The sequence below is a fragment of the Leopardus geoffroyi genome, chromosome B4 (genome assembly GCF_018350155.1).
Source record: "Leopardus geoffroyi isolate Oge1 chromosome B4, O.geoffroyi_Oge1_pat1.0, whole genome shotgun sequence".
Taxonomy (NCBI): domain Eukaryota; kingdom Metazoa; phylum Chordata; class Mammalia; order Carnivora; family Felidae; genus Leopardus; species Leopardus geoffroyi.
Window position 1 is genome coordinate 89,319,654 of NC_059341.1, and position 15,371 is coordinate 89,335,024.

Genomic DNA, 15,371 nt, shown 5'->3' on the forward strand with positions numbered 1-15,371 from the left:
CCAATCCTTATGGACTGGGTGGGATCCACTGGGGGTGGGGTGGCACTGATGGTATATCATCAGTGACATCTGAAAGAGCTATTTTACAAAAACTCCGTTAGACCTTAGGGTACCAGGATCAAAGTCTTGGTACTTCATATCACTTTCTCAAATCAGGTTTGGCACCTAAGGGGCTCCCCCATGACACTGGAGGTACCTGGAGGACACTGGGAGATGAAGGGGGTGGATAGGTTGTCAAGGAGTTAGAGCAGAGGAGAGAGACACGGCAATTTCGGGACAGCTAAATGGCCATCACACTTCATTTTTGTGGCAGGTGGAATTCTTCAAGAGGCTGGAGTCCCATATGGGGAGACAGGAAAAGAGCAAGTAACAAAAGTAATACATTTGCAAGTTACATACTTTGGATAGATTATGTCATCGAATCCTCACAAAAGCCTTACGAATGGCATACTAATTTGTCCCCATTTTCCAGATACGGTTTTTGAGGAAGACGTCATTTCGGTACATTGTCCAAGGTCACTTGGCCAGCAAGTAAAGAGTGCAGCTTTAAACTCAAGCCATCTGATTCCAGAGCCCTTGCCTTCAGTCATTTCCTTCAGGTATGCCCTCGTATTTGTGAGGGCTGGAAATACTGTGGCACGATGCTCGTTAGTGCAGTTCGCTTGCTCCGACACAGCTAGCAGAGTTGGAAATCCTCAGTTGCACAGTGGAGCTCTGAGGCCGTAAAAAAAGAAAGATAGGAGAAGTGTTGGCAAAGAACCTCTTTTTCTTTCTCAGCAAAATGCACACATGTTTTAGCAGTAACTACTACCGGGGGTATAATAATTATCCTGTGGTCAGTAGATGGTTTTTAAAGACACTTTCTTCAGGGATAAGCATTACGCTTAGGCATGCATTAACACACACACACACAAATGTGTTTAGCATCTGTAAATATTTTTTTGACCGTGAAATTCCTAGAACAATAAGCACCACTTTCCCATCTTTAAATTTTTCCAGGTGGCAAGATACCTGTGGGTGAGGGAATAGGCAGAGACTTGACTGACCTCTTGAGTTAGTAAAATGAGATGTGGGAGGGAAAGAAAAAACAAAAAAACAAAAAAACCACAAGGCGACTGTCCTACTTTTGTAAGGTGGCGCCATCTACCTCAAGAAGGCTGAAATAGAAATATGACCAATTAATTTATACGTTACCTTTCTTTTGAAGAATTAAAAATGGCTTCACAATTAGATTTCTCCTCATCACATATTTCTTTGAAATATAGCTATCTATTGATTTCCTTTTTTAGTCATTTTTGAATGCCCTTGTTATACCGAAAGTCACTGTGCTCGGTAATGTGGGCCTGAAAGTGAAAACACACCAACATGGCCACTGGCTTCTAGACTGCCATCTAGTGGAAGAAAGGTGAAAAGGCAGATAATTATGCCAGGCACAGTGTAGATAAATATGCTCAGAATAACGGTACTGATTTGCACAGGGTGTTATTGAATTAAACTCATCTCTAGGGATGAGGATGTAAGGAGTAAGAAAGTGGTTCTCAAGGATGGAACTCCTGTTGTAAGTGCTGCAGAATGACAAAGCCAAGTAAAGGAGTGGCATGGCCGTGGGAGGCATAGTCCATCTATACACAACCATGCAGGCAGCTTAAGCAAAGGAGAAGGTGGTGGTGGGTGGGTGAACTACGCGCAGTGAAGAGTTGCTGGAGTGTAGGCTGCGAAGGCTGAGGCTGAGGCTGAAGTCAGGAGCCTGCTCACAGATGCCTTGCCCATGTAGACTCTGCAGACTGGAGCCAATGTGAGGCCAAATTGTCACTGCTTTGAGGATGTATAGAATTTTTCCACAAAGCTAAATTTATTCAATGGAAGTGACTGTCCATTTTCCTGGGATTACATTGCGTGTGTAGTTTTAAATTATCCTTTTGTTTTTATCAAAGGCTTTTGATAGGTGTTTTGTTGTTGTCCTTCTTTAGCATGCAAATTTGGCATCTTCATTGGTAAGTTATAATATGAAAAAGCAATTATCCTGGTCTGCAAGTTGAACAGTCTGAGAACCACTGCTGCAGAACAGTGAGCCTTTGAAGGGATTTAGCCATGGGATGCCTTAGCTCAATTTACATTTTAAACAATTTCTTCAACTGGGGCACCTGGGTGGCTCAGTCAGTCAAGTGGTTAAGCATCTAACTCTTGATTTCGGCTCAGGTCGTGATCTCACGGTTCATGGGTTTAAGCCTCTCGTGGGCTCTGTGCTGACAGCTCAGAACCTGGCGCCCGCTTTGGATTCTGTGTCTCCCTTGCTCTCTGTTCCTCTGCCACTCATGCTCTATCTCTGTTTCTGTCTCTGTCTCTCTCAAAAATAAATAAATATTAAAAAAAATTAAAAAAAATTTATTAAAGAAAAAAATTTAAGTTTATTTATTTTGAGAGAAAGAGAGAGAGTGAGGGTACAGGTGAGGGGCAGAGAGAGAGGGAGGGAGAGGATCCCAAGCAGGCTCTGAACTGTCAGCACAGAGCCTGATGTGGGCCTAAACTCACAAACTCCGAGATCATGATTTGAGCCGAAATCAAGAGTCAGACGCTTAACCGACTGAGCCACGCACGTGCCCTCTAGGTACATTTTAATACACATTTTCTATCCCTGTCCCCTCACCTCTACCCCAGCTCTTACAAGAAACTGAAATTAGCAATCAGCTCCTGTCAGATGTTATAGTTCAAACAGGTCTTGTTTGCAAGGGCGATCATAAACCTTTGGCCACCTTAGAGAAAACTGGTTCTAACCATGTATCTGGAACCAGTTGTGAAATCACATTGCTTTTACTATTGAGGCAGAAGCTACACCCTAAAAGTTAGCTGCGTGCTCTCCAGAGAAAGAAGTTTTGATGTGTGTAAACATGGTGAATTAGTCAAGGAACTAGAACTCAAATTGCAGATATTCTGATCCAACCATGCATTATAACTGAGCAGAGAGTAGTAGTACAAAATAACATACTGAGACCCTTTGCTCGGCAGCTGGCAAAAGATACAGCAGAGACCCCAGAGGACTGCTGGGAAAGATTCGTTGAATGATAATGAAACAATAAAAGGCCATATCCCCTGAGTTTTGATTCTACTTGGCTCTGATAGAAAAGTATGCTTGAAATGTGGAAAACACTCAGAAATGAATTTGGGAAGGCTGCATCACGTGGTATTAGAGCAGGAAATTAACTTTGAAAGGAACACAGCATGGAAATAAGATTAAGCGAGAAAGGTATTGAGAGTTGCTGAAATACCTTGTTCTTAAGTGAGTGGCAGGTCTTTGAATTCAACAGCCAGTAGTTAAATCAAAACATTAAATAATCATTCTTAACAGTTTGCATTTGAGGAGCAGGGGGCAGGATTGTGTTCATGTCTCTGAACTGACTCCACCTTATCACTGAAGTGCTTAGTGTTGCCACAAGGCAACAGGAGATAAGTGACTTTCAATAACTTTCAGTAAGCACATAGTGGACTTAAATGAGCTGATAAAATTTCATGAAACAACACATTTATTAGAGATATATGGAGCACCTACCTGCCGTGAAAGATTTTACCTCGTGGGTGCAGCACACACGGTTTGTTGCGTATACTCCATCCATTCCCTTTCTTTCATCCTCCTAATAGTATTCAAACTTTTCTTTGGGAAGCGGCTGTTCCTTCTGTAGAGCAGCCCTTCAGTTTTGGTGCAACGGCCTACACCTCCAGCTGCCTATCCCTAGCAGGGAATCTCATCTTCCATGCCACAGGGATTGGTTGAGGGACCCCTGGTGGAAGCCAATCAGTGCATAGTTTTTATCCTTGTCAGGGGGTGGTCCAATCCGTGTGAAGCTCTCAACTTTTGTCCTGCACTGCCCTCCCCGAGTGAGCGGGGTTACTCCTCCGGAAGTGAACAGGGAAGCTTGCAGGTCTGATTGCTGGGGGCAGCCATCTTGTTCTGAGAGCCGCTAGCGTGAAGACCGAGTCCATACCCAGAAGAGAGGAGAGCCGGGAGGACGGTGGAAAAACGGAGAAAGAGCGCTTATGAGATCAGGTCCAGGGCCTCCCTTCCCCCGGGCTTCCCAGTTTCAGGATCCAGTGCATGCCATTTGTTGTTTGCCAGTTTATTTGCTCGTTGATTAGTTGGTTGGTTGGTTGCTGACGCAGAGGGATGGAAGGAAGTATAAAGCTTGTCTTTACATTCGTACAAGAAACGCAAACCTTGGTTCTTTATACTTCAGGCTGATTGTGGAATGACTGGTGTTTCTCCCTCACCCTTTTCTGGCAGGTGGTATTAGCAGGAGAAACACTTCTGTCTCTTTCTCTCTCTTTTTTAATGTCTTACTTATTTTTGAGAGAGAGAGAGAGACAGACAGACAGACAGACACAGAATCCAAAGCAGGCTCCAGGCTCTGAGCTGTCAGCACAGAGCGTGATGCGGGGCTCAAACTCAGGAACTGTGTGATCATGACCTGAGCCGAAGTCAGACGTTCAACTGATTGAGCCAGCCAGGCTGCCCTGAAAGATTTCTCTTTTTAAAAAATTTGTAGCTATTTCATTCTGAAGAACCAGAGATTTTCCTTCAAGCTCTGTTGAAGGAAACAAGATGGTGTTCGTTGCCAGAGAGAGCCAGGAATAAGATCGTGGGAACTAGAAGGACATGGGGGGAAAATGACCACAATTTCCACTGACTCCTTCTCCAAACAGAATAAGCCTGTTACAAGGCTTTCCCCCTGAGTCTTAAGACTTCATCTTATGAACGTATGGTAAGAGGTTGGTGCTTGAGGTAAGACTTGTCTAACAGTGGCATTCAGATTAATATAGCCCTGCCTGAGTAGGGGGGCCAGTCTGCCAGGGGCTTGGGTACACAAAGGACTGAGAATCTCCCAGGGGAGATCTCATTTTCTGGGAGGCCCAGGAGGCAAACTTGGCCTAGTGAAAAAAACCTCAGTTTTTAGAGCAGAGAGATAATTCCGAGTAGAGCCTCAAGTGGATTTACATGTGGTTCCTGAGATGGGAAATAGAGGGTTGTGGTAAAAAATGCAAGAAGCTAAAAAGGAAGGAGGAGGAGGAGAAGAGAGAAAAAGAATGTGGCTGGGCAGGGGCGGTCTTCAGGTGCTGGCTGTAGCCACTGTCTGTATGAACTTGGGTTTCTGCTGATTTTGGGGGTGGCTCTGTCTCTAGCCTAGACAGGATAATGGCCACCACTGGTGTGCTGAGAATTATTAAAAAAAAAAAAAACAAAACCCGCAAACAACCCCAAACCCTGTGATGATAAAATAAAAGGAGACCAGGTAGCAGCAGGAAATGTAGCTGGTAGCAATCACTTGGAAGGAAAGGCTGCAATTTCATATGAAATTACTAGTTCTTCAAACATTAACAAGGTATCGAGCTTCTTTCACCAGAAAAATGCAGGGAAAAAGCTTTTATTGCTCTCTTGTGCAACATAATACCAATTTGATGGATTTGTAGAGGAATACCAACAGGTTCGTCTCTCAAAAGAAAGTCTGGTGCCAAGGAAAATATGTCATGTGGGAAACTACTCGGAGGCAGTAATGGAGCTCTAGTGCACTCCGGCCAGACACTCCCAGGGGCCAGAGCAGAAAGTCTCACGGACTAAATCAAGTGCTCACGTTACAGGGGTTATTGGATCAATATAAAACGTCTACCCAGTAGCAAGGAAAAGAGATCTGGGGTAAGTTTATACACCTAGGATAGAGTAGAAGGACCACACGACTGAATCCCGTATCACACAGTTCTTTCAGTGTCCTTTCCCTTTCCTTCTCTCCTTTCTTTATCCCAGTGCTTCTCAACTCTGTCGCATCAATTCTCCTCATGATGGGGTGATTCCAAAGACTGGCGCCAAGTTTGAACAAGGGGGCTTAGCGAGCTCAAAGTGTCTGGAGTCGACACACAGTGGCCAGGATGCCTGGCCACAGCTGTAGTTCACTCACTTGTTTGCTGCACAGCTGTGACCTTTATCTCTTAGAGTATATGCAAAGCCACCATGGGTTCCCAATGGCCGACCCATTTAGAGATGACATGTGTCAGTCTGAAGGGGGCTTGGTTTGTACCTTTTGCTTTGGTCCTTCCCTTATTTTCTCTTTATGAGTAAACACTCTTGAGTCTGTCTTTTAAAATATCACGGGGGTGCCCGGGTTGTTCTGTCGGTTAAGTGTCCGACTTCGGCTCAGGTCACGATCTCCCAGTTTGTGAGTTCACACCCTGCATCGTGGTCTCTGATGTCAGCACAGAGCCTGCTTTGGATCCTCTTCCCCCACCCCACCTCCACTTTCTTCTAGCCTTCCCCGGCTTGTGCGCATGTGCTCTCTCTCTCTTTCAAAAATAAATATTTTTTAAAAACTATGTATTTCAGGGGCGCCTGGGTGGCTCAGTCGGTTAAGCGGCCGACTTCGGCTCAGGTCATGATCTTGCAGTCCGTGAGCTTGAGCCCCGCGTCGAGCTCTGTGCTGACCGCTCATAGCCTGGAGCCTGTTTCCGATTCTGTCTCCCTCTCTCTCTGATCCTCTCCCGTTCATGCTCTGTCTCTCTCTGTCTCAAAAATAAATAAACGTTGAAAAAAATTTTAAAAAAAATTATGTATTTCATTCACTCTGTCTTTAACGTGTCTTCCAGATTGCCAGCCCGGAAGCTTATCTTTCGAATTCTTAACAGCACATCTTTTGAATTCTACTCATGTCTTGCAAGCCACTTGTTTACTCGCTATTGTTATTTAACACATCCTATGAGTCTTATCCATGCTACTAGCTTTTTCCTGTTGGCTACAGTAGAATCGAATATTCTCCATTAATAGCACAGACACATGACAATATAAGTTTTGCCTGCCTCACACACAGAGCACATCTCACCATCACCTATGTTTCAATGAAAGAACAGAACCAAACAAATCGAAAACATGGTCTGTACCCTTTAGCATCATAGAAAAAAATTAAAAAAGAAGCACCCAGGTGGCTCAGTCGGTTAAGCATCCTATTTCAGCTGAGGTCATGATCTCATGGTTCGTGGGTTTGGACCCCAGTTCGTGGGTTCGGGCCCCGCGTCGGGCTCTGTGCTGACAGCTCGGAGTTTGAAGCCTGCTTCGGATTCTGTGTCTCCCTCTCTCTGCCCCTCCCTCACTCATGCTCTCTCTCTCTCAAGAATAAATGAACATTAAAAAAATTTAATGATAAAAAAATAAAAAAAAATTTTTTTAATTAAAAAATTTAATAAAAAAATTTAATTAAAAATAAATAAAATAAAATTCAGGTCACATATGAAACAATTAAGGAGAATTACTAATTTAAAATAAAGAGCCTCATGGCACATTTGGTCACATAGCAGATGTAAATGGGTTGTGAGAGCAACATGTCAGAAGGAAAGGCCAAATTGTTTAGTTAGCAAGGAAAACAATACAGCTGGAGAAAGGCAGCATTACATCCACAGAGGACAGAACTCATGTGATGAAGAGAATAGCTGTACTTACTAGTGTTCTGTACATATAGTATTTTATATCCACACGACCACTCTGAAAGATGGATACATGGAGAGGAAAGCTAGGTACAGGCACCACTCAGCTAAGCAGCAGCCGAGCTGGGGTTTGATCCCAGGTTGTCCCTGTTCTTTTTCACCATGAACCTGAGTAAGATGACAGACATGGAGGGAAGAATGTGGTGGTTAAATGGGAAGTTGGAGGCCAAAGAACATTTTTTTTTTTAATTTTTTTTTCAACGTTTATTTATTTTTTTGGGGACAGAGAGAGACAGAGCATGAACGGGGGAGGGGCAGAGAGAGAGGGAGACACAGAATCGGAAACAGGCTCCAGGCTCTGAGCCATCAGCCCAGAGCCCGATGCGGGGCTCGAACTCCCGGACCGCGAGATCGTGACCTGGCTGAAGTCGGACGCTTAACCGACTGCGCCACCCAGGCGCCCCCATAGAACATTTTTTTTAAGTTCATTTATTTTGAGACAGAGAGAGCTAGTGTGTGAGAGCAGGGGAGGGGCAGACAGAGACAGAGACAGAAAATCCCAAGCAGGCTCCACACCACTGCCAGTGCAGAGCCCAACACTGGGCTTGAACCCGATCATGACCTGAACCAAAATCAAGAGTCAGAGACTTAACTGAGTCACACAGGCACCCGGGTCATAGAACATTTTTATTTCACGAAAGAGCAAATGGAAGCCTCTGAAAATGGAACAATACGAAATCAGAATTGTAAGTTGCCTACTAAGGGAAAGTGCCTTTGGGTAAATGAAAATGAAGCAACCTTTGCCTATCCAAGTTTATCCAAGTTCAATATATATAGTATACTTTCTTTCTTTCTTTTTTTTTTTTTAATTTTTTTTTCAACGTTTATTTATTTTTGGGACAGAGAGAGACAGAGCATGAACGGGGGAGGGGCAGAGAGAGAGGGAGACACAGAATCGGAAACAGGCTCCAGGCTCTGAGCCATCAGCCCAGAGCCCGACGCGGGGCTCGAACTCCCGGACCGCGAGATCGTGACCTGGCTGAAGTCGGACGCTTAACCGACTGCGCCACCCAGGCGCCCCTATATAGTATACTTTCTAAGCCTTGAAATGTTTAAAGTGTGTGTGTGTGTGTGTGTGTGTGTGTGTGTGTGTGTGTGAATAGTGGTATACAAAGGTTTTTAGCTGAATTTATTAAGCTAAAGACAAAGGTCTCAAGTGAGATTCCTATGTGTTACATATTCTGAGCTTTCTCACCCATGGTCCAAGGAGATAATATTGTCAAGTGTATACAGCATATATTCTTATGTGTTCAAAAATACATCTTAATTTCTTTGCATGCATGGACATCATATTTTGTAAAACATAAATAATTGCAAAATGTCAAAAAATTTGATGACCAGAAGGTGGAAATATTTCATCAGTTGGACCTATTGTCAATCATTTAAGATCTTTTAACTACTCAGATTAAATTCATTGGGATTTCTTATTTTTTCCTTTCCTTACTTGAATCACATTCCCCCACCCCCACCGACTATAATATCTCGGTTTAACTTCTGATGGTAAGGATAGTTGCTATAATTGATATCTCCGTATTGCAGTTGTGTTTGACAAGCTTAAATTAAATAACATAACTGACAGTTTCTAAATCTAAACACGTAAGTAAATTGCATTCTTCCACACATTACAAAGTGGGTTACTGGCAGAATAGGGTAATAACTATGGTAGAGATGTGTAGGAGAGCTGTCATGAATTTGCCTCCATGGAAAACTAGTTCCACATCTAATTTCTGTCAAAGAAAATGACCTATATACCACTCAAAAGCAAAACCATTGTGGCAGCCTTTAATTGGTTTATGTAATTGGTCAAACATATTTAGTTACCTGGCATGTATTTTTCAGCTAAATTCTGTTGAAAAGCTCATCAGAAAGCTACATGACTTAATATTTGACATTTCAAGCATGTATTATCAAATTTTACTGGAAAGTTATTAGCACTTTCAAAATTTCAGGCTAATGAAATAATCATTTTTGACCTTTGATTGTTTATCTGTCTGGGGAGGGAGCGACACCAGAACTGTTTTCTGAGGTAAGTGAGGCCCTGCCTGTGGAACTCCCCTGGTTTATTTCTGTGACCTAGTCATGGTGGATCTTCACAAAGGGCATGAATCTTGGTAGGCATTTTGATTTTCATGAGTTAACACTCTATCTGCTCACTAAATCTTATTGAACTGTTCTTGCCAGGAATAATGACTACCAACTCCTGATGACCAACTCTCAAGAGTGTCATGGGGCGATGAGCCCACTGATTTCCCTAGTATTCTGATGTCTATACCTGAATCAAGCCAAATCATGAGGGACCACATGGTGTTGGCCCTTGTGGAATAGCACTCTCTTGGACGCTGTGCTCTTGCCTCTTGTTGGGATATTAAACTGCCATTAAACTATTGAATTTATAACTTACTAGCCAATCTCCTTTCCATGTTGCATAAATCTTATTTTGCCACTCTGGCTTTGGTGTCAGCAGAAACCAGGGGATTTTGCTTTATGATCTCTTGGTCTAGGTGGCTACCTGCTGATTGGGACACCCCTCTGATTGGTGGTAATTCACAGTGGGGTGGGTTGGTGACAGTGGTCTATTTCTGGAACAGTGGTCCATCACTTTCTCAATACCTACTCAAGGGTCTTTCCTTCTGGATGTTGCCTAGTTTCCTGAATATCCTGAATATCTTGAATATCTCCTCCCATAATCCTTCTCATGGTTTCCTTCCACCATCCTCATTGCTCAATGCTGCCATCCTTTTCCACAGAACAATGATCTTTCACATAAAGGAACAGAGGTTCTGGCCCTCGGTCCTTCTTCTTTCTTGGGTTTCTCCTGGATCTTAACAGTCTGTCTATTCATGTTAGTGTCTAGTGACTTCTCAAGAGGGAAGGCTGAACACTGGTCTCAGGTCCTCAGGAGCAGAGGAGGAAGTGGCAGATGCTTCAACTCTATTTGAAGTATCTAAAGTCAAACATATTTCACCATAAATCTTCAATCCTCCTCATGTACAGATGTGACTTCAATATTCACTTCCAAGTTGAGCTGAACCAAGCCCAGTTCAGTGTAGGCTCAATTCCAGTGTGAGGTGAAGATTATACTTTTATATCCTTTCTTTTTCTGTCCAAATCTCAGCTCTCCATCTCTCAAAACCCATTGTTCAAATGTTTTCAGGAATTTCTCCAAGATCTCCATATGGAAAATTTTAAAATTTTATTAAGAGATGTAAAAGAGAACCTGAATAAATGGAGAGACTTACCATGTTATGGGAAGGAAGACAGCATCATAAAGATGCCAATACTCTGCAACTTGAATTATAGGTTCAGAACCGTTCCAATCAAAATTATGGAACTTGCTAAACTAATTTCACAACTTATATGGGAGAGAAAAGGGTCAAAAATAGCCAAGATACTTCTGAAGTATCAGGTTTCAGAACTTAATGGGAAGCTATGATTAAGGCAGTGAGGTGACAGTATAGGGATGCTCGTGGGGTAGATATCTACATGGTGTCAAAGTACCATCAAATGCTTATTGATTAGATATTATTATATGTTCAAAATACTTATATAAATTTATAAGAGAGAAATTTGGCAGACACAAAATACATCAATTAATGAAAGTTAACTTCACCAATAATGTGACAAATCAACATCATGTACCTCTATATAGGAGGCACTGAGAATGACACAGAATCACTTCTGTGGTCTCCTGGCCCCAAATGTATAACCTAGAGGTAATTGTGAGGAAACACTAGACAGATCCAAAATGAAGGACATTCTAGGAAGCAACTGGCCTGTACTTCTCAGAAGTGTCAAGGTCATGAAAGACAAAAGACTGAGGAACTGTTCCAGATCAGAGGCTAAGGAGACACAACAACAACATGCAGCATGAAAGACACTGTTGGCACAACTAGCAAAATTTAATGGAGTGTGTGGTTTTGGTGGTGGTGTTATAGTAATGCTATCCTCTCAGTTTCAGTGGTTGTATTTGTTGTGTAGGAGACTGTATTTGTTTTTAAGAAATGCATACTGGGGTGCCCGGGTGGCTCAGTCGGTTAAGCGTCTGACTTCGGCTCAGGTCATGATCTTGGGGTTTGTGAGTTCGATCCCTGTGTCAGGCTCTGTGCTGACAGCTCAGAGCCTGGAGCCCGCTTCAGATTCTGTGTCTCCTCCTCTCTCTGCCCCTCCCATGTTCATGCTCTGTCTCTCAATGCCTCTCAATAATAAATAAATGTGTAAAAAAATTAAAAAAAAAAGAAATGCATACTAAAGTATTGATGAATAATGGGTTTTTTGAAAGTTACTCTCTGAAATGGTTTAGAGAAAAAGATTACACACACACACACACACGAGGACAGAGAAGAAAATGAGAATAATGTAAATGATAGAATGTTAACAGCTATGGGGTGGGTGAAGAATATGGATAGAAATGCTTTATATTTTTCTCTCAACTTTTCTGTAAGTTTAAATTATTTTAAAATAAAGAATTAAAGACGAAGTTGGGTATTTCTACAAATAAAAAGGAAAGCATACATGACATAACGTAAGAATGGAGGCAAACAAAGAAACGTTGCACCCAAGAGCATTTATACGTGGCTTATAAGGCCATGATGACATACATATTTGGCCTCATTAATGGTGCTGATCAAGACCACAGTGAGGCACCATTTTCTATCTGTTTAACTGTCAAATTTAAAAATCTGTAAATTAAAAAAAAATCTGTAAATATCAAGGATTTAGTTTCAAATGATCCATTATAAATGGCTGGAGGGAACATAATTTGTTGCCGTCACTCTAAACAACAGCTCATCATTATCTCCAAATGTTGAACATTTACATACTCTGTGACTCAGCAATTCAAAAGGTGTATAGCTAAGAACATCACTAATACATAACCTTGGAACATGTACAGTATGCTCATGGCACTACTATTTACAATAAGAAGAACCTGGAGGGGCGCCTGGGTGGCTCCATCAGTGAAGCGTGTGACTTCAGCTGAGGTCATGATCTCGCAGTCCGTGAGTTCAAGCTTCACGTCGGGCTCTGTGCTGACAGCTCAGAGCCTGGAGCCTGCTTCAGATTCTGTGTCTCACTCTCTCTCTGCCCCTCCCTTGCTCATGCCCTGTCTCTCTCTGTCTCAAAAATAAATAAAAACACTAAAAAAATTTTTTTTAAAGAAAAACCTGGAAAGGACCTAAATGCTCATCAGTGGAAGGATGAAATGAACTATGGCACATTTGCACCATAAATAATTTTAGCAATATAACATGAAACGAAAAAGGAAGTCATCCCCCAATCACATACAGCATGATACCATTTTGCAAAGTGAAAATACCTAAACTTTTTAAAATGATGAATATATAGTAAGTTCATAAAACTGTCTAAAAAGAATGCAAGAGATAGTGGATACACAGGATGTGTGTTTTTGTTGCCATATAGAACACTTTGCTTTGAGGTGAGTTAATGTTTCTATTTCCAAAAAAACAAAAACTTTTGGTAACTTAATTTTTTTTTTTGTAAGAGAGAGGAGCACAAGTAGGGGAGGAACAGAAAGAGGGAGAGAAAATCCCAGGCGGGCTTCCAACTGTCAGTGCAGAGCCTGATGTGGGGGTTGAGCTCACGAACAGTGAGATCATGACCTGAACTGAAAGCAAGAGTTGGACTCTTAACCGACTGAGCCACCCAGGTGACCTGACTTTTGCTAACTTTTAATTAAAAGGCCCTTGAGGCTTTTATTCATCAAATTCTAAAAGTCTGAAGGTTCGGCCTTATCCAAGGTATCCATTACACAGATTTGGCCTGTAGTTTATTGTGGTGGACAAAATAAGAAATGTTATACACTAAAATATAGTCTTCATCAAGACAGAGATTTTTAATATCTTTTGTGTTTACTATTGTATCTCAGGGATCTAGAAGAGTACCTGGAACATAGAAGACAATCAATAAATAATATTTCCCAATAAATAATAATATTGAGTGAATGAAAACTGTTTTCCAATGTTAAAGGGTCACACTGAAGTAATATGAAGTGTCCAGTTGGTGGAGCCCATGTTGCATTTGTTGACAGTATATGACAGAAGAATTGGAAAATTCAGGAATGAATGCATCTATATCCTCGCGTGAATATTAGGTGGTTCTACGGGAACCCGTCATATGTTTAGATTTTTCTCTGATACATATTAATTGGCGCCAAACTTCAACCTTTTTCGTTTGGCATTTGTTTGTTTGATTAACAACTTCCTAATAATAGAAAATTTAAATCATTTGGTCTTTGAGTCAGTGTTAAGTGAAAAGTTTCTCCTCTCTGTGAACTTCACCTAGATTGTTAAATTTATTGCATTTATTTCTGGCTGAAAGAGTGTTAAAGAATGAGAAAAATCTGTTTAAAAGAGAATGAGAGGTCATAGGTGGTAGAGTATGTAATGTAACTGTCAACTCTGGTGACATGCTTCTAAAGGAGAACAGAATCAAAGCAGTTTTCTCTATCATGTAGTTTAAAAGACCTGGCATTCGTGTAAATGCAGTGTATCTGAATCAAATTATTTGATTTATTCAGTTTTCTTCCTTGAGCCACTGACCTAGATGCTCGTGGTCATATGGTTCTGTACACCTGCTAACCAGGCCCACTTCTCACCCCTTCCCACTTTGGAAAACTTTGCTGTGCTCTTGGAGCTCAGAATCTGTCATCTGCAGATTTCCTAGGCCCTCTACTTCTCTGAATAGTCTTTCTTTTTCGCTCAGTTGAAAGCTGGCTCTTGTGTGAGGACCCTGCTTCCCTGCCTCTCTCACTTTCCCTCCATGCCCTCTTACCAGGGGGCTTGGAGGGGCCTGTCTGTGCCCTGTCGACCATTCTCCTTCCACTCCCTGAAAACTCCCATCTTTGAAATCCTTACCATCAAACTGTTCTACAACCCCCACTTTCTTCATCATCCACTTCCGTCCCTCCTCCTCATTTCTTTCATATTTTTAGCTCCTTTCTTACTGCCATTGTCTTCTTAAAACTCCTGTAACAATTTTTGGTTATTTCAGTATTCAGATAAATGATCCTTTCAACACTCTGGGCTCTTGGTTTCTTAACCTCCTCTTCTCCCAGGATCTTGTCTGTTTCCTTACTTCAGTCCTCACTCCCACGGTCACACTGGCCCTGTGTTGACCAAACCGATTTTCTTACCTTAACCGCAGTTTCAAGCACCCACTTCTCTACAACCACAGCCTCTCTCGCTCAATGTCTCTGATGCTCTCACTTTTCTAAGCCCCGCAAGACCTTCAATCCACTGATCTGACCAGCTTTTCTCCTTCTCTCTCTCTCCCTCATGACCTCATTTTACAGCCATACTTGGCCTGGATTCCATGCTTTGACATCATAGTAGCCCCCTTGCTTCATCTTTCATCACAGGTGCTTGGAAAACCCCAATCCTAGCTCACCTAATTCGCTGCCTGCTCCACACCTGCCTCCTTGCAGGTGAACATGACTGGATGAAACTCTGCAGCCATGACCCCCGGGGCACATATGAAACGCACCCCCAGTAACCTCACACTGGCCTTTCCTGCTGCCTGCAGCCCTACTGCCTCTCCCTGGCCCATTCTTTCTCCCATTTTTCTTGGCCAGTGTTTTTTCACATTGTGCACTAAAAAAACAAAACAGGTTGGAACAGAATAGAACTTTTTTTTTTAATTTTATTTTTAATTTTTTAAAATTTACATCCAAATTAGTCAGCATATAGTGAACAGAATAGAACTTAATAGCACATAATAAGGATACATATTATTTCATGAAATGCTTGTTTCAGTTATATATATACCTACATTTACATATACATGTGTTGGGTTAGGATACAGAAGGTACTTTGCATTGAAAAAAAAAAAAGTTCAGGGTC

The 15,371-nt window shown here is 42.0% G+C and overlaps 1 long non-coding RNA gene across 1 annotated transcript; it reads right to left on the reverse strand.

Moving 5' to 3' along the window:
- Positions 1–265: 265 nt before the first annotated feature.
- Positions 266–15,005, reverse strand: LOC123591142. Its single transcript, XR_006709132.1, has 2 exons — positions 14,666–15,005; positions 266–714 (listed from the first exon to the last, which is right to left on the reverse strand). It is a non-coding gene; the product is annotated as an uncharacterized LOC123591142 (long non-coding RNA).
- Positions 15,006–15,371: the final 366 nt, after the last annotated feature.